Raw genomic sequence first — 22,708 nt, forward strand, 5'->3', positions numbered from 1 at the left:
TGCGCCATTCAGAATGAAAATCCTTTTGAAAAAACGTGACAGGGACAAAGGCAGAGACACCCCTTTAAATAAAATGCATATTCACTGGAGCACCCCCCCCCCCCTTCCCTACTGCTGTCCCTACATCTTTGGAGATCATCCCTTAACTGCTCTCACATTCTTGAAGAGGGCACCCCTTCTCATTCTTGCACTTGGGAGCAGTTAAATCGAGCCCTGCCTGCCTCCCTTCCTCCATTACTGTCCCTCCCTGGGTCATATGAAGAAATTCCCCTGCACCCCCCCCCCCCAAACATCTGGGGGTGAAAATCTTCAGGTTATGAAAGCTGGGAGAGGATTCTTCAAGTGATCAGAATTGGGTGACTGTATTTGGAATCTCAAGGGGTAGAGAAGATATATTGGGGATTATGGGTATTTCCCTTCCCATATCTCCCCAGACTGCCCAATATGACCTCCCTACCTCTTGCCAGCCCACTGTTCCAGAATAAAGGGGGAACCAAGGCAGAGCTGTATTGACAGTGCCACAACTGACAGCCACCTCAGAAGAGACCAGTGGCGACATTTTTGACAGCTCCTGATGCAAAAATAGATATATATTTTGTGATCTTCATGGTGAACCCTGAATCCAAACATTCATACCAGATGAGAACTTTGGGTGTAGGAGCAATTTTTAATGTAGAGAACTCAGGGGAAGGAGGGCCGTTTTTCATGTGATGGGTTCCTCTCCATGCCTTCTCTTGACCTGGGTTCCAGTAGAGGGCAGTGTCTCTGCATGAAAGAATCTTCCAGCCAGCTTTTCTACTTGGAGTTCTGACTTTATGGCAGCCTGTTGAATAAGACAACCTTTCTTTTACATCTTTAATAGAAAGGGATATGTTTCTTCTGCTTCTTCTTCTCTAAAGCACTTGTAATTAATTATTCCCTGTGCAAATATATTCTGTTTTATACAGATCTGGCTTGCAGGGCAGTACTGACTCCCATCTCCAGGTCTCCTCTCTGGAGCTTTTCAGTGTTTCCTTAACCCTTTTTTTGGGGGGGGGGGGGGGATAGTGAGACTGAGGGGTTTCTTTTCTATTCTTGATGCTAAAATTTCTCTCTCTGCAGAAGGGCCTGACCTGCAAACAGTGCCCTGGTACAGAACTAATTCAGAACTGTGGAGCTGAAACTCTGAGTCATCACTCAGTGTGTCAGGATAAATTTCTTTCTCTTAAGTACCCTGGGAGACGTGTTACGTTTGAAAAGTTGGGCCATATCTGGTTGGACAGCCTGAGTGGTCTTTTGCCATAATATGGTGTTCCTCCCCTTCTCATTCCAAAATGGTCAGGTATTTTCTTGCAGATGTGAACAAACCCATGGACATCAGCTCATTAGTTCAGAGCTCAGCTTAAGTCACCAAAGAAATCAGAAAGTCACCTCAGTTGTGGGGCATTTTAGTTTACTGTAAAAATGAAAATAGACAGATTTTTTTTTTAATGAAACTCACATACAAGAAAAAGTGCCACCCCTTTCTCTGTTACCAACCGTGGAATGCAGCCTTGTCTGTCCGCTGTTTCCAGAAGGGCTGATGATCCCTAGAGGTCCTGTCTTCCAGTGATTCAATCTAGAAATCAAGCCTTGTTTAAGTTTCTTTCCCAGTGGGTTTGGAATCTAGTCTCCAATGGTTTTTTTTAATTGCCAGATTCTCTGTGAGTTGAGAGACCTTTAAAAAGGACCACTTATAGAAACATCAAGATGCGTGAGTTTAGGACACCACAGAAGGTTTCTCCTTCAAGATCAGCCTTATCAGCCTTCGGAATATTCAGGTAAATATTCAAAAGCAGTTATGCATTTACCTGCTGTCTATAAACATAAAACTCCTCAAACCATTTAGAGGGGAAGTTATCAATATGGGCTCCTGTTAAGATGTGTTATTTGACCACTGACTCGTGCTGTTTTAGCACAGGTCCCATTTAATACAATGAAACCCAGTTATTAATAACTGAGGTTAACAGAAAAATAACTTGTCTTAACAGTAGCCCACGATCTCTTCCTCCCTTAAGTAAAGAAAAACATTTCTAGAAATTGAAATCACTGCTATATGTAATAAAAGTGAGGCAATCTACTACTACTACTACTAATAGCATTTGTATAGCGCTACCAGACGCACGCAGCACTGAACACCATGACATCACTGATGACGTTGGCTCTTAGGCATTGGTAGAATGAGGCATTATGACATCACAATATCAGCTCTAGTCACCAGAGACTGAAACTCTTCACACTAAGGGGGGAAGTTATCAATGTGGGCTACTGTTAAGATGGGTTATTTTACCACTAACTTGTGCTATGTTAGCAAAGGTTCCATTTTATGCAATGCAACCTAGTTCTAATAACTAGTCTTATCAGTAGCCCACATTGATAACTTTCCCCTTGATTTGGAAAGGCACCATATAGAAAGTGATAGCAAAAATTGCTTTAATCGCTCTGGCCTATCCATATAGGAAGTAATTTTATAAGCGGGTGCCTCCTTTTAGGCGCCCCAATGCTGCATAGTGAGACCCTATTCTATTATGGAATCTGAGCACCCCCAAGACATGCTCCACAATTATAGAATAGTAGTATAACTGGCATGCCTTACATTTACATACCCACAGGTACACCAGCCATAGAGCTGACATAATCATGGGCGCCTAAATGCAGCAAGGGCATGCATAACTTACAGTATTCTGTAAGTTGGGTGCATAAATGGCAGCATTGCCCATTGAACCACTCCCTTGCATTTATACACTATGCCATTTATAAATGCCCTTACAGAATAGCACTTGCTGCCACTTACGTGCATAAGTGTACACTTGCCCATGAAAGTGCAGGTATTCTTACATTTACACATGCTAGTGGCAAGTACATGCAGGCTTCTGGTTATAGAATTGCCCTTATAGTGTGAGGTCAGAGTTAGGGCAAAATACAATGAGCATCATGACGCAATATTGATGCAATGGGTTTTAATTCATTTTATGTTCATTATTAGGTGTTATGTTTATATATATTTGATGTATGTGGTTTGTTTTTTATTGACTCATTTGTTTTATGCTTTAGATTATATATGTTTGATTGCAAGTCATATGGAGCATTTTGTGGGCAGGTATCTCATACATTTTAATAAATAAGGAAACACACCAAGCATCAAGGGTTGAAAGCACTTTCAGCTCCACTGTCAGCCAATCGGATGAAGGCTGCCTTCTATCCCTTGGATACAATATATGGCACCCAGATTTGGGCTCACTCCCGAGATGCCCATGCAACTTAATTGGCTAACGAGCCATTAACAAGCAATAATTGGATGCTGACAACCAATTGTTGATGTTAATTGGCATCAATTGGGATTTGTGCGCACATCTGGCTCTGTGCTATTCTATAATACCGGGCACCAAATCCCATAGTGCACAATATAAAAGGGAGCGTGGCCATGGAAGGAGCATGGACAGTTGCACACATTGATATGGAATACTGGTTCAGCGTGTCCAACTTGGGCACCAGCATTTACACCAAGTTTCAGCAGGAGTAAGTCTGGCGCCAAAAGTTAGGGCGTGGAAATCAGTGCTAAGCATGATTCTATAAAGAGCATGCACCCTTTATAGAATCTGCTCCTATTTGTCTTTGATGATGCCAGAAATAATTATGACTGAAGTTTCATATTAGTGATTTTGACAGGTAAAATATCATTCTGGGGGCAATTTTTTCACATTTCTGGGGGACTTGCAGGCACCTAGGATATAATACACATTTGTACCTGTCAGTCTGCAAGTGACATTTGAAAGAAATATTCCCTGCAGAGGATTTCTATTCACCAAGGAGGATGGAAGTTTCCAACCCAGGTAAGGTCTATTGAAGAGTTGCATCCCTGCCCCAAAGAGAATATTTGGCAGAAAAGAAGGATGAATGAGAGGGTAAACCTAGAGACAGACTGAGATCACACAACAGATGGATACACTACAGAATTTCAGACAAACATACTTGACAGCCTTTAAAAATTGAAAAACTATGAAGTGAAACAAGTTCCCCCTCCACCCCACCTCAAGAGCAGTGGAACTGGCCAGTGTTGTTGCCCTGACAAGTGGACATGGAAGAGGGAATGATCCAGCCATGGTATGGGTTGAAAGCCCCAAAATACGTCATATTATAGACTACAACTAGATCAATTACAGGCAAGTTTACTTGTCTTTAGGCTGAAAGAGAGTTTCGTACCCTTTATTCCAGTACTGAGATTCCTTTGCTACCCCTGCCATATATGCAGACTTCTGCCAGTGCACCTCATTTCTTCTCTGCAGCACCCCTCAATATTCCAGCACTGAGATACCCCCCACTCCCACACATCCCTGGGTTGTGGCTGGTGTTTTTAATTTCCTTTAATTTGAGTGTATAGTTGTATTCTTTCCTATCCTAAATGGAGTTCTTTTCTGTTAGCTGTTTTTTTTAATTGTAAACCACTGTGACCTGTATGCAGAAATGGCGGTATATTAAATTGTTTTAATAAACATAAACATGCAACTCTGCCAATGCAGCTCATTCCTGCTCTTAAAGCTATGTTTTCATATGATTCTCTTTGTTTATGTAGGTGCTGGCATGTTTTTAGTTTGTCTGGTACAAATGAATCTGTGTGAATCAAAATTCTCCCAAGCCTCTGGTTAGCTGTGACTGTCAGGAGCTGCCTAAGACCTTCTCAGAATAACTTATGCTTTATCCGGATCAGCAAATCTGAAGAAGCCGAGTTGTGGATTTTTTACAGATTCACAGCAAAACTTTCCTCTCACTGCAGTCTCAGAATCAGATGTTTTAAAGAAATCAAAGCAGATAGAGTGAAGCCCTGGAAGTGCAGCTAGTAGGCAACTAGACAGTCGCCTAGGGCAGCAAGGAGAAGCTACTGTCAAAGGAAAACATTAAGTTCTGACAGCCACACAAACTGAAAGAGTCATCAGCACGTACTTAATCTGCAGCAAGAATAAGCAATTTTCAAATAGACCATTTACCTTTGTAAATGGCCTTTGGAAATTGCTTTAATTACGTATTTACAAAGCAAAGTTTAATATTTAAAAGTGTGATGTCCAAATATATGTTTTTATAGGATTCTTCCGCGAGCCATGGTGATTCTTGAATTTAATTGGGGGGAGGGGGGGGTTGCTAGGAATTTAAAGTTAATTGATAGGGGAGCAAGGCAGAATTTCATCTAGGGTGCCAGATACCTTGTACCAGCCCTGCCTGTCTGTTCCCAGGGGTACAAACATTCCTACAGTGCATGAGGAAGGCCCTAGGGTCATGCCAAGCCTGAAGAGCTATTCTGAAGCTCTGGGGTACAGTCTCCCCCTCAGCAACTTTTTTTCCTGTGTCATAGGAGATGAGGTCACACAGATACATTCTAGAAAGTTCCAGGGATTAGGTAGGTTCATAGCACATGAATAGATGTCAGTTAATTCTTCATTTCTTTCCACATTCACCTTTTCCATGTCTAAACTAATCCAGGGAGAGAATCAGCCTCATCCACCAGCTCCCCTCCCTCCTCTCTCCCCCCACCCCAGCCCTGAATAAAATGCAGTTTCCTTTTCTTTAGAGGTTTCTCCTGTCAGTCTCATACTCTTTGAAACTGTGCCATGCATGATCCAAACCAGCGCTAATTCATCAGCCTGGGGGCACATCTCGCTGGACCCAGCACGCAGAGGTGTGCTACTGCCAATTTCTGCTTCAATACAAGTGTGTTTTAAGCAGCTTAAAACTGCCTCTTTATTGTTCACTGTTTTCTAGTTTCTATGGACAGCCCAGTCCAGCACTTCACAAGGTCGCCTCTCTTTCCAGTACCCCTCTGGTGTCAGGTTTTCCAGCACTGTGCTGAGCTCAGCTTAGCTTTCAAAACTGGTTTGACTGAGCTGGGTTTTAGGCCCTATATATCCGGTATGAGGCTGCGACTATTGCAACTCTCAGCCGTGGACAGATGTATATTTTTTGTCATAAGGATCCTAGAGGACCTTCCTTGGCTGACTCTGGGCTAACTGGCACCCTAAGTGAAAGCCTAAATGAATGCATCATTTCACCTTCTGGGGTTGCAACTCCAGCACAGCACCTTTCTCTTCCTCTCTCCTTTCCCAATATCTCAATTTCTGTATCCCTCCCACCCCTGTCCAGCGCCATTACCAATTTGGAACCCCTTTTTCTCCTTGGGCTTGGTGTTAGATGCAGCCACATGGCTCAAAATCCAGCCTTGTGACCTTGCTTTTGAAACTGTCACAAGTTCACTCTTTGGTGCTTCCCTCAACCTATGACAGTTTCAAAAGCAGCCCCGCCACCAAGACCCTGAAGCAGCAGTATGAAACGCTGGCCACCGTTGGCTTGGGGTGAGGGTGAGGGGGAGAAGGAACTAGCTCCAGCAGATGAACTTCAAAGTGCCGGTAGCAGTCAGTGCTGAAAGATAAGTGTTCTTTCAGTACCATATTTCTTTATTACATTCTACAAATGCAGTTCTGTTTACTAACTAAAGCTGAAAAAGCATACTAAATAGAATCATTTAAACAAATATCATCTAATCAAATATATTGAGACATTAAGAAATATTCAATCATCGGAAGGTTTTTTCTTGGCCAGTGATGAACAGAGGATCGTTATGATCTGGTTTAGCTCTATTAGATGGTTGTAATCTAGGAGCTCTGTGAGGCCTTTTTCCTTCCAGAACTGAATAAGATTGTCTTGGGTTTGCCCCTGATTTTGTTCAGAACTACATCTGTAGACAAGATGTTTTCATCTAGTGGAAAGTTTTGGAAGTGAAGAATCTAACATGAACCAACACCAGAACTTAAGAAAGTCACCAAATAATTTTCAAGGTTAAATACCTCCCCCAAGTCCCTCACCCAAACCAAAGAGAAGACCAGCCACTTTACAAGAAATAACCAATCAAAAATGACATTGAAATACACAATGCAATACGCAATATAATTGTCTATCTCACCCAAGAAGAAATCATCAATTTGTTTCAAGCATTTTGGCAGAGTATAATCTCCATCTAGCTAGTCTCATCTATGTGACTGATAATGCAGCTAATATGAAAGCAGCCTTTCGAGATGAGGTCTGGAGAGCTCGTGCAGGTCATAATCTCAATCTCATACTCTCTCATGGACTTCAGCCATCAAAAACTGAAGTTGATCCTCAGCAATGTCACTTAAAAAATTGTTAAAAAGAAGAGTGGAACAGTGCCATAAACAGACTGTGGACACTGACAGATTACGCTGCAGTTGAGGTGCTGCCAGGTGCCTAACCACCATCAAAACATTCAAAACGAGAACACTCGGAGGCAAATTTTTTTGAGACGTATTGAAGAGCTAGGAAACAGTTTCTGTGATCGAAGAGGATACATACATATCAAGCACAGACAAGGAATTCTGCTCCTCTCTTACTACCTAATGGCAACAGAGGTCCCATGCGTGGCCAAAACTGACGTGGGTTGCCTGCTCCCTGCTTGGAACTCCTGTCACCAGCACATCATCAGAACGTTCTTTTCAGTTACAGGATGAACAATCGAGGAACGTAAAATGGAACTGAGCTCTGGCTCTGCAGATGGTTTATTATTTTTACATAGTTTGAAATGATTGTTTTCTCGCAGTCCATTTTAATAAATGTTTTTCTTGCATATTATGCCTATTGTTTTGTGTTAAATTTTAACAAGTTATAGGAAGCATTTTATGTTCTGCTTGAATCTACACGATCTTTTAAATGTGGGTTGGGTAAGAGGATGGAAAAGAAAACTATGGGGATGGGGTGGGAACAAAATAGAATTGACTGGGGGTGGGTAGGGATGGGGACCAGATGCTGTCCCCATGCACACTTCTAGACCAGAGGATTAGAACATACTAAACTAAGCCACGCAACTTGGGTACATTTCTGCATGTGCTTCCTCTACCACTTCACTATAATTCAACCAGAGTTCAGAACATGTCTTGGCTTCAGTGTTTCTCCAAGACATCACCGTGCTCCCTGCCATGGTTTCTGGGCACATGCCCAGATGGCACCACCTGAACACCAACTCTGGATGAATTTTTATCCCTAATCTTAGGAATTCAGAGGGAAGGCCCTGTCATAAGATTTTTGTATTCTCAGAGTGACTACCCCATCTTAGCCCAAAAAGCTCTATATTTTCCACCATCATTTTTCCTGGTAGGTTGTTTTCTGTTTCCTTTGGCCTGAGAACGACAGTTACAACTCATTAGAGAGAGACAGACAGACATTGGTCAATACTTAAAAGCACTTATATGATCAGCGTCAGGTGCTTAACCACATTAAATGCTTCTTTTTATTTGTGGCTGTCCAAAGTTTGGCCAGACAACTGGATGTTCTGCCAGAATCTAGCTGTTTACATTTAGGAGGGTAACCATCAAGCAAAAGAGAGGAAACCCTTTACAAGGGAATCCAAAGAAGAAAAAGAGCAAAGGGAAGCCACAGATTGAAGAAGGCAACGAGGAAGAACAGCAGCCTCAAGGAAGGTTTTGAAGAAGTCACCAAAAGTAATTATAAAGAGTGAATGAAACTAGAAAGAAAAATAGGGTGAAGTCATCTTCAAAATCTTTAATGTTAGAAAAACTATGGCACAAGTAATCTACATGCATTAGATTGTTTATTTATATTCTGCATATACTTGCTAAGTTCAATGCGGATAACATAATAAAGAGAACTGGGAATAGCCCAGAGAATTACAATATAATATAAACTTCTAATGGATAACAATGAAACTCACATTTCTTGACCAAAATGTTGTTTAAATAACCATATTTTCAATTGTTTCCTAAAACTTAGATATACATTCAAGTATCTGAGATCCTTGGGTAAAACTTTCCAAACACATGCTAACAAAGAAGTAAAGGAAGATTTGAAAATTTATAGATACTTAACACCCTTGGACGATGGAAAATGTAGTATGATAGGATCTCTCAACTTAGCTTCTCGACAGTAGGGCATGATACCAGTGAAAACATATACTGTGGAGCAAAGCCATATAAAATTTTAAAAGCCACTGTACAGATCTTACCAATCATATATACGCTCAACTTCTGAAATCTTCTCAACCTTACAATTTAGACAGTCAGTCAGATTAGTGGGGTTATAATAGGATCTATCAGATACACATACCCATAATATCCACTTTGGCTAGAAACTTTTTGAGCCAAGCATTCAATAGGCAGGGTACGTAATCCTCATCAATCCTTTCTTACAATATTTTCTTTTAGTCCATATTTTATTCTCAACATTTTATAATTTTTATCAAAAAGTTTTTCACCAAAGTTAAAAAATATTTTCTTTTTCTTTTAGTACTTAGCTTTTAACTTAGCTTCTCCATTCTCTCAGAGCAGACGGTGGGTAGTGGAGACCAGTTGTCACCGACACAAATTCATGTTTCGTTTTTCGCTGTTTCAAGGTAGTCTCCAGAGTTTCTCAATGCAACGGCTTTTAAAACATTGTTCTGGCTTGTATAGGCAACCAATGAGTTCTCATCAACAAAGGAGTCGCTCAATCATATTTTCCTGCTAAGTAGGCCAGCCTAACTGCTGTATTTTGTAACGTTTGCAATTTCCTGAAAAGTGATTTATTACAACCTGCCTAAAGTAGATTACAATAATCCAGCTGACTTAAAACTAAAGTATGTATGATAATACATATAGGGGTAGGTTCAAGAAAGTGCACAATATTCAAACACCAGGATGATATGTGCTAAGTACAAATTCCATAATGGCAGTTCCGCGTGAAACTGCCATTATAGAATAGTAGTTTAAGTCCGTAGTTTTGTGTCTAAGCACTTACGCTATGTCAAAGGTTGTTGTAAGTGCTTGTGCCTAACTGTTGGTACCCAGAGGGCCCGTTACCAAGCTGCAGCAAAAGGGGGCCTGTGTTGGCATCAGTGCGTGTTTTTATGTGCGCCAAGGCCCCCTTTTACCGCAGTGGGTAAAAGGTAGGTCTTTCTTTTTTTCAGGAAATGGCTGTGCAACCATTTTTGGGGGGAGGGGGAGCCCTTACCGCCACCCATTGAGGCATACTAAAGTACGTAATGGACATAACACAACTCTTCCGTTTTATGATTCCCTAATGTGGCTGTGCCACATGAACTTTATCTTACCACATCACTTTGTATTTGTTTACACCGGAGTCTGCAAACGCCTCTCTGGTACTATGTAAGCCACATTGACCATGATTAAGTATGCAATATCACTTTCATTGTTGATTTAATCTTACATTGATAATGAATGTGACTGTTGGGCAGACTGGATGGACTGTTCAGGTCTTTATCTGCCATCACTTACTATGTTACTATGAGTTAAGTGTAAACCAGAAAAGTAGATACACAAACATTTTAAAAAAGTAAAAAGGACCAGGTATGGCCATGTTTACGTCAGATGGCCTCCATTGGGGTGTAATATTCCAAATAGTAATCTTTCAAAGTGTCAACTAATGCCATAAGCAATGACTATATAGCCACATCTGCACATTGGCAAATATATATATATATATATAATCTTAGCACGGGATATCATTAATTAAAATAATCTAGTAACCTAAAAGATGTTTCCAGTTCGGCACAGCAGCACAGATTATCAATTTCAGCACTCTTCTTGAATCTGCTTTGTGTATCAGGGCAAAGTGTCCAACTGTAAGTACCCATGCTCTTTCACTGCTCTTCATGGCCAAAAAGCCATGAAATAACACAAATAAATTAGGCCCTACACAGTGATGAACAGCATGGGTGCTTCTACTTTTGGATTCTCTGCGATGATGCACAAAGCATGGTTCTAGGACAGGCACTACTGGAGAGCTTTGATAAATTTGTCCACTAGCAACTCTGCAATTTTCTAGACAAGGCCCTCATTTTACAACCCCACCAGGCCGCTTTTAGAAAGTTTCATAGCACTGATACAATTTTAGTCTCATTTTATGACACTATCAGGTCTTCCCTTGACCAATTTTCCTTGGTGATAGTTGTATCCCTTGATCTTTCATTGTCCTTCAATATATTGGATCACGCTCTCCTTCTTGAATGCCTTCAGAGCATTGGTATCTCAGGCACTGTCTACAGATGGTTTCATAATTACCTTTCTTGGAGGTATTTTCAATTATTTCATCAACAGTCCCACTTTCCCCTTTTACCACTTCTGTCTGGAGTTCCTCAAGGCTCTGTTCTAGCCCCCACCTTGTTTAATATTTTTCTCACCCCACTTTTGACCTTGATACAGTCTAATAACTGCCTTCTCTTTTGTTATGTTGACCGACGACATTCAGATATTATTCCATCTCGCTTCTGACTCCTCTTCCCTGCCTGAATTCAATGACTGTTTAAATAGCATCTCCTCCTGGCTATATCACCATTGCCTCTATCTCAATGTAAGTAAATGCAAAGCTATACATTTTCCCAACCCTTGTATGTCCACTCCTACACCCCCTCTTATTGATAACTGTCCTCTCCCCTTTATTGAGTCTGTTAACATTCTTGGTGTCAACTGTGATTCTCACCTATCTTTCAAGCACAACATAGACTCGGTTCTTTGCTCCTCCTTCTTTGCTCATCACCACATTAGCACTGTGAGATCCATCGATGCCATCTGATCTCTTCTTCTAAGGCTTGTGATCACCCACCTTGACTATTTAAATTCTCTCTTCATTGGTCTCCCACTCTACTCCCTTAAACACTTGCAACTTGTCCAGTCCATGGCTTGTCATCTGCTCTACAACACCAAACTATTTGACCATATTACTCCACTTCTGTGACTTGAATATTGGCTTCCTCTCACCTCACGTATTCATTTCAAGATCATAACACTTGTCTTCAAAGGCTAACTTCCTCTTACTCCTGACTACCTGTCTTGCTTATTTATTCCCTATTCTTCAACTTGCACCCTTTGATCACTTAATTCAGGTCAACTCACACTCCCTTCCCTACCTGTCAGTCTGCTGCCTCAAAACCACTTGTGCCTCGACCATTAGCTACACTGGACCTAAACTCTGGAAATTTCTACCACCTCAGCTTTGTTCAGCACCCTCCTATGCAAAATTCAAGGCTGCTCTTAAAATACATCTCTTTACACTGGCCTTTCCTAAATCCTGAGCTCTTCCCTTTCCCGTTTTCTAATCTTTTCACTCTCTCTTTCCTTCATAGCCCTTTTCTTCCCCATCTTTCTTCTTTTCCTTTTCATTTTTTTTTCTCTGTTAACCACGTAGAAGCCAGTTTTGGCCTTTGTGGAATATGAAGCTGAAATACAATAAATCAATAAATAATTTGTGCTGCTGTGCTGATCCGGCAACATCTTTTTTAGAATAGCCATATTGGGTCAGACCAATGGTCCATCTAGCCCAGTATCCTGCTTCCAACAGTGGCCAATCCAGGTCACAATTACCTGGCAGAAACCCAATAGGTTATTGCAGTTAATGATGTTACAGCTATCTAATATTATACATATTGCCCTTGTGCAGATGAGGCTAGATCAGAAGTGGACAACCATGGTCCTCGAGGGCCACAACCCATTCAGGTTTTTAAGATTTCCACAAATTAATACACATGAGATTGATTTACATACAATAGATGTAGTACATGCAAATCAATCTCATGCATATTCATTGTGGAAATCTTGAAAACCTGACTGGATTGTGGTCCTCGGACTGTGGTTGCCCACCCCTGGGCTATATAATCTTTGCTTATGGAGCTAGACGACACTTTGAAAGATTGCTATTTGGAAGATCATCCCCCCCTGATTGAGACATCTAGCCAAAACATGGCTGTGTCTTTTTTTCTTACCTTTTTACAATTTTTGTGTATCTGTTCTTCCTGCTTTATAATGCACTCATTATGTAAGTCTGTGTATTATCGTTTACAATTGATATAAATTATTATGCCTCTTTTTTTCTAGCTTTAAAGATTTTCAAGATTATTTATTCAGGGGTTGATATTCAGGGCTAGGGTAGGAGAGGCTCCTTCCCAGTTAACTAACACCAACAACCCCCCCCCCCCCCCACCTCTCCCCCCACAGGAATTCAATGATACATGAGAGGGCAATGCAGATTAATATCCCGTCTGACCACTGTGGCATTATCCCGTTAGAGCTGGAGCCGCCTGGGGGTGGAGTTAGGGTGGAGCCACACAGTAGATTAAAAGATGAACACAAAAATAATTTACTAAGGTGCCAAATGAGGGTGTCTTGTTCATTTCACAGGTAGGGAAGAATAAACCTAATACTCAGTTCTTGGACTCACAACTGCCTCCTGTGGCCTGTTCCTGCAGGGCCACAGCATGCACTACTGTCGCTCAGGAAAAACAACATATTCAACTTGACTCTGGCCTGGGTCCAGAGTTAAAGTTTGGCCTCACACTGGGGGGCATAGCCAACAGTCCATTTGGGGGGAATGCTCAGAGGTGCATTGCAGGGGGGCATGCATTTTCTCTCTGCTCTCCCCCTCCCCATTTAGGTCCAGCATCTCTCTCTGCTCTCCACCCCCTGGTGCTGGTCTAGCATCTACCTTTGCTGCTGCTGCTGTTCACTCACACTCTCCCCTCATGAGAGTCAGGCATCTCTCTGCTCCACCCCCCCCCAGTGGTTCTCCAATTCTGGCATGTGACCGGCAGAGGCATTGAAATAGACTGCGACCAGTCCTGCTGGGGCCTTTCCTCTGTTGTGCCCCACTTCCTGTAGGTGGACATAACAGAGGAAAGGCCCTGGTAGGACTGACCGCAGGCTGTCTCTTTCACTGCTGGGGGTGGGGAGAGCAAGCATGAGTGAGCAGCTGCAGAGATCGATGCTGGACCTGCGCAATGGGGTAATGGGAGCAAATATTTTGAAGGGAGTCTGAGCCCAAAGACCCCTCCATAGCTATACCACTGCCTCACACAAGATAACATCCACCAGCTGGCATCTGGCTGGTTCCCATACAAAGTTCTGCAAGGTTCCAAGATGAACTTGGCCTATCTGAAGGTAGTGTCTGTAGGCATCTAGGAGTCACACGTTTGTGGTGGAGGCATAGGCAGTAAGGCTGCACTTTTTCCCTCTGGGTCCTGAGATTTTATATGCTCTGGGCCATGCCCTGGTGCCATTTTTCCTGTGTCACCTCCCGCCTTGGCGGGAGTGTGAGTTTTAAGGTGGTTCTGCAACTGTGAATGAGTACCGTTAAGGGAGAGCAATAACTTCCTATCGGCTCCCTCAAACCCAGGTATTGCCAATACACAGCAATGATACTTGAACAACTAAGGACAGCAGAAAGGCAAAGGGAAGCCACAAATCTGTGAAAGAAAACCAGCCCCAAAGCAGGTTTCAAAACAATCTTCCAAAGTAATTATAAATTACAGCACTGACTATCTGGGTGCTTGATGGCTTGCCAGGAGTTACCAGGTATTGCTGATATTTATCTGTACTAGCCAGATAGTCATCTGTGGCTTCCCTTTGCTCTGTTTAAGCATTTAGAAGGGGCCAGGGCTTTCCAGGAGCAGGACCACATTTATCCTTATAGTCATGAGATTCAGCCATTATCTGGATAAATGCATCCATTGGCAGGTTAGGGAGGGGAGGGGGTGCATAAGTAACAGGCTTACCTTTAATAACAATTTTCTAACAGAACTCCTATGTGAGAAGTTTATAAAGGCAACATCGGTGCTATCTGTCTTTATAAAACGGCCCCAACAGAGCAGATACACCAACGCACACCAGCCCCAAATAAAGATGTAAAAGTTTGTATGTACTCTACACACGGACCCATGCGGTCAATAATATATGCACGTATCAACACAATTCTGCCTATGTTACACCCAAAACTATGCCCTGGGACGTCTATGCACAGATCGTAGAAAAGCAGGCGCATGCTTTTCCTGCGTGTATGTTTTACATACCAATGTGGTTGCAAAGTTTCATAAAAGGTCTTTGTTTCATGTGAAACAGGCTTCACACATGGAAAAAAAACTTAATAAAATTATCCCCCACATGGATAACGTATTTATTTACATTTAGAATAGCATATTCAGCAGTCTTACCTAAACAGATAGGACATAAAGATAAGTGGATAAATCATTTGCTTTTATTTTTGTGGTGTTTGTGGCTTTGAATATTGATCCCAAAAGGACCTTCATGACAGAGAAAGGGAGGGATAACTCTGACAGCTGGTGGAGCAGGGGGTGCCATCATCTTTTGTGTGTCTCCTATTCTGTCTCCATCTCTTTAGCCCTCTCCTGTGATCAGTACTACTACTACTAATAATCATTTCTATAGTGCTACTAGATGTACACAGCGCTGTACATTATGTGCAGGTACTTTCTCTATCCCTAGAGGGCTCACAATCTACGTTTTGGTACCTGGGGCAATGGAGGGTTAAGGCCAAGGGGCCCTTTTACTAAGCCACATAAGTGTCTATGTGTGCCCAATGCGCACCAAAATGGAGTTACCGCCCAACTATCATGTGGCTCTTGCGGTAATTTCATTTTTGGTGCGTCCGATATGCGCACCTCAAAAATATTTGGCATTTGGCAAACATTGGTCATTACTGCCCGGTTACCACACGAGTCTTTACCGCTAGGTCAATGGCTGGTGGTAAGGTCTCAGACCCAAAATGGACGTGCGGCAATTTTCATTTTGCCACATGTCCATTTTTGGCAAAAATTTTAAAAAGGTCTCTTTTTTTTACAGGAAAAATGGATTGGTGCGTGCCCAAAACCCGCGGCTACACTACCACAAGCCATTTTTCAGCACGCCTTTGTAAAAGGACCCCTAAGTGACTTGCCCAAGGTCACAAGGAGGATCAAGGTCCACTGCACTAATCACTAGGCTACTCCTCCACTTCAGCCTTCCTCTTCCTCTATAACGCATAATTAAACTATGGAATTCATTGCCGGAGAACGTGGTGAAAACAGTTGGCGTAGCAGAGTTTAAAAAGGGGTTAGACAGTTTCCTAAAGGACAAGTCCATAAACCACTACTAAATGGACTTGGGAAAAATCCACAATTCCAGGAATAATATGTATAGAATGTTTGTACGTTTGGGAAACTTGCCAGGTGCCCTTGGCCTGGATTGGCTGCTGTCGTGGACAGGATGTTGGGCTCGATGGACCCAGTGTGGCATTACTTATGTACTTATGTAATCCCTTTCTCCCTTTGTCCCTGAGGAAGAAGCATGGGGAGTTAGCACATGAAAGATGTGGATCTGGAGAGGATGGGCTTTTGGGGAGGAAAGGGTTACCACCTGATTCCGGGTTATAAGGAGAGGTTTAGACAGACCTGGTGTTTTGACGGTTGTGCTCCTTCAAAATCATTTCCACATAGAGAAGGTCCCAAAATTCTTTACAACAAGAGTTGGGAAAGCTGGCTCAGCTTCTCTTTTCTGATTGCCTGGGAATCAGATGGAGAGAGAAATAATGGTGTGTTGTGGTGGCAAAGTTGGGGGGGGATGAAGGGAGCTGTAATGCTGGTGGGGTGGTGGGACTATAATGAGCCCAGTCTGGAATTTCATACAGCATTGAACTCACAACACTTGATTCTTGTGTGGGGAAATATGGAGCACATTATGTTAACAAGGGTAAGCGGAGCTGAGGCATGCATCGCTCACTGCAGGCCCAGACATGCCAACTCAGCAGAATACAAGCAGGCTCGTCGGCTGTGATCAATTGTTTGGGGCACGGGGCTTTCAAGTCTTATTCTTTGATTAGGTCTTTTCATACACATGTGGTGTCCCTGTGCCAAACCTCCGTTGCTTGTGCTGTGCAAGGCAGAAACCACAGGCAGATCCAGAATTCAACTCAAATGCTCTACACTGGCCTTCCACCCCTAAAACATCAACAATGTTCCCCCCCCCCCCCCCCCACCAATATGGCATATGTAACACCCACCTTTAATACACCTACAGGCATCCTCCCTCTCCCAATATGGGATAGATAACACCTTGCCACTGATGCACTTATAATATTATCTCCCCCCACCCCCCATATGGGATAGATAACCGCCAGCTACTGCTGCACACAAAGGTTTTCCCCTTCCTGGGATATATAACACCTGGCTCTGACATACTTACAAGCATAGGCGCCCCGTATAAGAGGCTTGGGGAGGCTAAGCCTCCCCAGCCCAATCGTCGACTTCCGCTTGTGGTGCAGCCCACCCTCCCGCCCCGCGTATTTTTATCTTTTATTTCCGTGGCTGCGACGTCAATGAAGAAAAAGACTACAGGCTCGCCGCCAGCTTCTCCCTTCTCTCTGCTCTCGCGGAAACAGGAAATGCATCACGGGACACTGTGTGCAGAGAGAAGGGAGAAGCTGGCGGTGAGCCTGTAGTCTTTTTCTTCATTGACGTCGCTGCCACGGAGCGTATGGAGGTAAGCTCCGCCCCCTTTAGCCTCCCCAAACAGTTGGGCTACCGACCGTCTATGCTTACAAGATAAAATATGAACCCACCCTACAATGAATGTGAGAAATACTGGACCAACTAAATTTAAATATATACCCCTGGATTCTATATTGTGCGACTTACGTTGCGTGCGCAAATCTGGTCATATTCTGGATTTGTGTGTGCAACTTAATTAGATAACAAGCCAATCAGCGCTGATAATTGCTAATTAACAAGCAATTGTGGATACTAATTAGCATTAGAAATTCCACACACAACTGTCAAGGTGTATTCCATAACATGATGTGCGTAAATTCTAAGTCACGTAGTTGAAAGGAGCGTGGCCATGGGCGTGGCATGGACAGGTTGTGGGCATTTCACAAATCTATGCGCATTGTAATATCATACACCCGGTCTGTGCCAAATTTAGGCATCAGCATTTTCACCGTTTTACTTGGCATAACTGGCCGTGACTAAATTTAATTATGCAGACGAGCGCTCGGCATATTCTATAGTCCACTTGGAAATTTATGAGTAGTTTATAGAATATGCCTAGTTGTATTTATTTTCCATGTGGATTTTTCAGGCAAGTCCAAAACGTGTAGGAAGGGTTTCAGTGAAGGCTTAAACAGCTCTTGAGCAGTTAATATAAAGTGGCCTCTCTTTTATTATACAGCCATATTTAAATGCTCTTGTTCACATCGCATAACCTTCCTTAGTGATATACCCAAACATTATGTGCTGTTCAGTGAAAAATAAACATACATAAAATCTCAAACATAGTCCACATGTTGTCCCACATCAAAAAGCAATCCATGGAGAAAAGCTAAAGTTCAAAATAAATTCAAAGAAGGAGGCTGATAACTTATCTGTAAACATCGCAATATAAATCCTAGGTCGCTGCTGAACAGAAGCTCCTTTCAATTGCTCTTCAGCAAGAGAAAGTCCTTAATTGCACTGTACAGCCCGCAACTACGCCACCAGCGTCCTCCATCCGTATAGGTCTGCAGGAAGGAGTCTGTGCCAGGCTTTACTTTGGCCAACAACAGAGGGAATGGAGAGTTGAGAAGAAATCTTAGACAGGACAAAAGAATTCCTTAAGGGTGCTGCAGGTGGGTTAATAAAGCACCCATGCAAGGCAAGGCCCAAGGTCCCTACAGAAAGATGCAGCTTTCAAGAATAAACACGCAAATACTCAGTGAGTTTGAAGGAACACAACAATTAAAACACCGGGTCTGTCTGAACCTCTCCTTTTAACCTGGTAACACTGCCACTCTTGTATAATCCCTGTAGTACCTGCCATTAATGCACTTACAGTGTTACCCCCCTCCCCCAGAGAGTACATGTACTTCAGTGACATGGTCACTTCTAGTTGGCAGACTATGATGCTCCCCATGCAGAGGTCAACATCATCCACAGACCAGATGTCCATAGACAAGCACCTACTCTGCCTAACTGGAAATATGGATCTGAGAAGATCCAGTACTGCTGCTTATTACTATACTGTACCCGTTCAAGCTGAAAATGACTCTTTCCCAAAGCATGAGTTTCCTTGTAGATCTCTGATAACATTCTGGTGTTCCTGCCATGTTCCTATGGTAACACTCTGAATTTGGAACACAGCGTTCTGGGCTCCATCTCTGCTGACTCTCAGCTTATAGGATATCATATGGAGAGTATGTATGTGCAGAGGATCATTAAAGAAGCACATGGAAAGGCGGGAACGCAGAGCACAGTAAAAAAAAAAACAGAGGTCAGAATGGGCCCCGTGCTGCAGACCTCCGGGGGGGGGGGGGGGGGGTCTCTGGAGTGTTTTGCACCTGTATTTCAGTAGGATCAGACTTCCAGTGGCTCTAAACAAGAACTCCAGACCTCCTTCATAGAAGTGGTTGCCACAGCAGCAGACAGGATAATGTTGAAACACCGTCCCCCCTTTCCCCCCATGCACACAAACTAACAGTACATGATGGTAGATAAGGCCATATTGATTCATCCAGTCTGCCTGCTTGAGATTCTTTGCTTTGAGCAGACAAGAGGAGGAGTGGCTTGGGAGTCTGATGGTTAGAACAGAGGGCTGAGAACCAGTGAGTTTAGAGTTCAAATCCCACACCTCCCCTTGACACACCTTTGGACAAGTCACTTCACCCTCTACTGTCTCAGGTACAATTTAGACTATAAATCTACCTGGCTATCTCTTATGCAGTTAACAGAGGGGATAGCTAGGTGAGTCACCAGGAAGTGGCCGCTCCCCAAACGGATATCCGACGGCACCAGTGCCTATTTTTCACATGATCTGTTGCGTTTAAAATATGCGCTGGCCCCGTCAGCAGTCCACTTTCTGCTCCCCCACCGCCCTCAACATGGCTACGCTTCTGACTGCTACGTGTGATATTCAGCACTTAATTACCTAAGTGACACTACATAAAGATAGGACTGAGTTTAATGTGGTCTGATTTGGCTACGTGGAGGGGCATAATGGAACGCGAATGCCTATCTCCATGGGCGTCTATGTCCGAAAATGGGTATGTGAAGAGGAGGGACAGACTGTATTTTCGAAAAAAATGGATGTCTTTGTTTTGTTTCGAAAATACGGTTTGTACGGACCAAATGCCATGGATTTATTCGTTTCTGAGCTGGGCGTTTTTTTTTTTTTTAGCGATAATGGAAACTAAAACCGCCAGCTCAAAAACGTCCTAATCCGAGCCATTTGGTCATGGGAGGGGCCAGGATTCATAGTAGACTGGCCCCCCTGACATGCCAGGACACCAACTGGGCACCCTAGAGGTCAGTGCGGTGGACTTCGGAAACAGCTCCCACATGCATAGCTCCCTTACCATGGGTGCTGAGCCCCCAACCCCTTCCCCCAAAACCCACTACCCACAAATGTACAACACTACCATAGCTCTTAGGGGTGAAGGGGGCACCTACATGTGGGTACAGTGGGTTTTGGAGGCCTCCCATTTACCAGCACAAGTGTTACAGGTAGGGGGGATGGGCCTGGGTCCGCCTGCCTGAAGTGCACTGCGGTACCCACTAAAAGTGCTCCAGGCCTCTAGGACTTGTTGCTGCTGTAGAACCTTGGCACACCAGTTGACACCTGAAGACTAATGTCTCTGAAAACGTCCTTTATTTATTGGAATAAGCACGTTTACTCACAGTTAACTGCAGATCAGAGGTTGTGCCCCACTGCCAAAGAGTCTCCCTGGTACTGAGATTAGCAGTAGGTCAGAGCAGGCAGAATGCTGTACAATGCCCTATTTCAGCTACATTCAGGGTAAGAACTAGGGTCTGTAACGTGGCTAACACATGAAAGGGATCTAAAACTGGCTTACAAAAATGGCCACTACCTCATGGACTACCAGAAACAAAACAGGGCACACTCTGACCCAGTAAGCAGGGGGAAAAGCACCATGGGAGTAGAGCCTACCAACTACCAACATCGTGAGCATTTGCCACAAGCTAGTGGAATCACGGAGCCCAATACCCTACACCCACCACAATGCATTGCTGATGTGACTCTGCAGTGCGCATAACAGAAAAGGTGTCACACTCACCCGAGAGCCACATCAGAACCAGGGAAAGGCTGTCAGAGGATAGAACACATTCTGCTGTCATGGAGTTGGGTACAATTGAACAACAACAGCGAAGATGACACATAAAAAATTAAAAAAAGAAAAAAGAAGAAAAAAACAAAAAATGTGAAAAAAGAAGACAACACTTCAAATAAAAAATTTTATTTGAAGTGTCGTCTTGTTTTTTCTATATTTTTTGTTTTTTTATTCTTTTTTCTTTTTTTTTCCTTTTTTTAATTTTTTAATTTTTTGTGTGTCATCTTCGCTGTTGTTGTTCAATTGTTTGATTTTTTGCGAGGACCAGTTTCTTCTGTTTTGTTGGATATGGAGGTGGGTATGGCATTTGAGGCTGGCATACAGGCTGGCAAAAAAAGTTTGTAAAGTGGGTTTTGTTTGGTGGGAGGGGGTTAGTGACCACTGGGGGAGTCAGGGGAGGTCATCCCCGATTCCCTCCAGTGGTCATCTGGTCAATTGGGGCACTTTTTGGGGACTTGGACCTGAAAAAAAGGGTCCAAATAAAGCGGACCAAATTCTCATCAAAAACGCCCTTCTTGTTTTGATTATCAGCTAAAGATGCCCATCTCTCCTCGGCCGATAACCACGCCCCAGTCCCGCCTTCACCACGCCTCCGACACGCCCCCGTCCACTTTGTTCGTTCCTGCGACGGAGTGCAGTTGAAGATGACCAAAATCAGATTTCGATTATACCGATTTGTTTGCCCACGGGAGAAAGACGCCCATCTCCCGATTTGGGTCAAAATATGGGCATCTTTCTCTTTCGAAAATGAGCTGGATAGTCAGTTAAGCACTGAATATCGGCCCTTAATGGCATAAGTGTCAACTCCAGTCCTGGAACGCCCAGAAAATATCCATCTAGGGCTTTAGCAGTTAGTTGCTGATATTCAGCGACACTAAACAGGTGCTGCTGAATATCTCTGGATAGCCCTATACGAGCAATTTAAGGGGGCCAGGAGCCTCTCCTGGCCAGTTAAATCACTTTGCATATTGACCTCCAAAGGTAATACTCATTCCATGCCTTTTTTTACCTAAACTTTCAACTCCTTTTCCTCCAGAGCAATTTGTATCAATCTGCAGCGTGACCAGAATCTGCTAAAGCGCACTCCAGCACCCTTATTTATAGGCCATTTCTGGACCACTACTAAGTCCAGCACCCCAGACCCTTTCCTATTTAAGCATGGCCCCTCCCTGCAGGTTACCTCAGCTCTCTTGTACTCACACACATGGAAAGTGTATTCTGTGCTCCTGTGAACGTTGCACTGCTCCCTTGTTCTCTCTGGATGTAAGAGGCACTTCCAGCATTGTCGGTCTGCTGTCTTTTGCCAACACCAAATTCAGTTAGAAAAAGAAATGTGCTTACACTGAATTTAATTTGCAGCAAACACACTGAATGAATTTTTGTGTTTATTGTTGAAAGCTGCATCTTTCTGTAGGAACCTTGGACCTTGGCTTGCATGGGTGCCATATTAAACCACCTACAGCGCCCTTAAGGCATTCTTCTGTCCAGTCCAAATTTCCTATCAACTCCTCATTCCCTCTGTTGTTGGCCAAAGTAAAGCTTGGCACGGGCTCCCTCCTGCAGACCCAGAGGCTGAGGTACAGGATGCCCTCGCCTTCCCAATCTGCCCTGGCAGACAACGGGCAAAGGAACAGGGAGAGGGTGATAAAAGCAAACTGTTCCTCAAGCAGAAAGAGAGTGATTGAGAGGGGGCTGGATGCATAAACAAGGCTCAGTTTCCCTCAATTAGCACAGTGGTTTTGCAGTACATATTTCCAAG

The sequence above is a fragment of the Microcaecilia unicolor genome, chromosome 12, assembly GCF_901765095.1.
Source record: "Microcaecilia unicolor chromosome 12, aMicUni1.1, whole genome shotgun sequence".
NCBI lineage: Eukaryota > Metazoa > Chordata > Amphibia > Gymnophiona > Siphonopidae > Microcaecilia > Microcaecilia unicolor.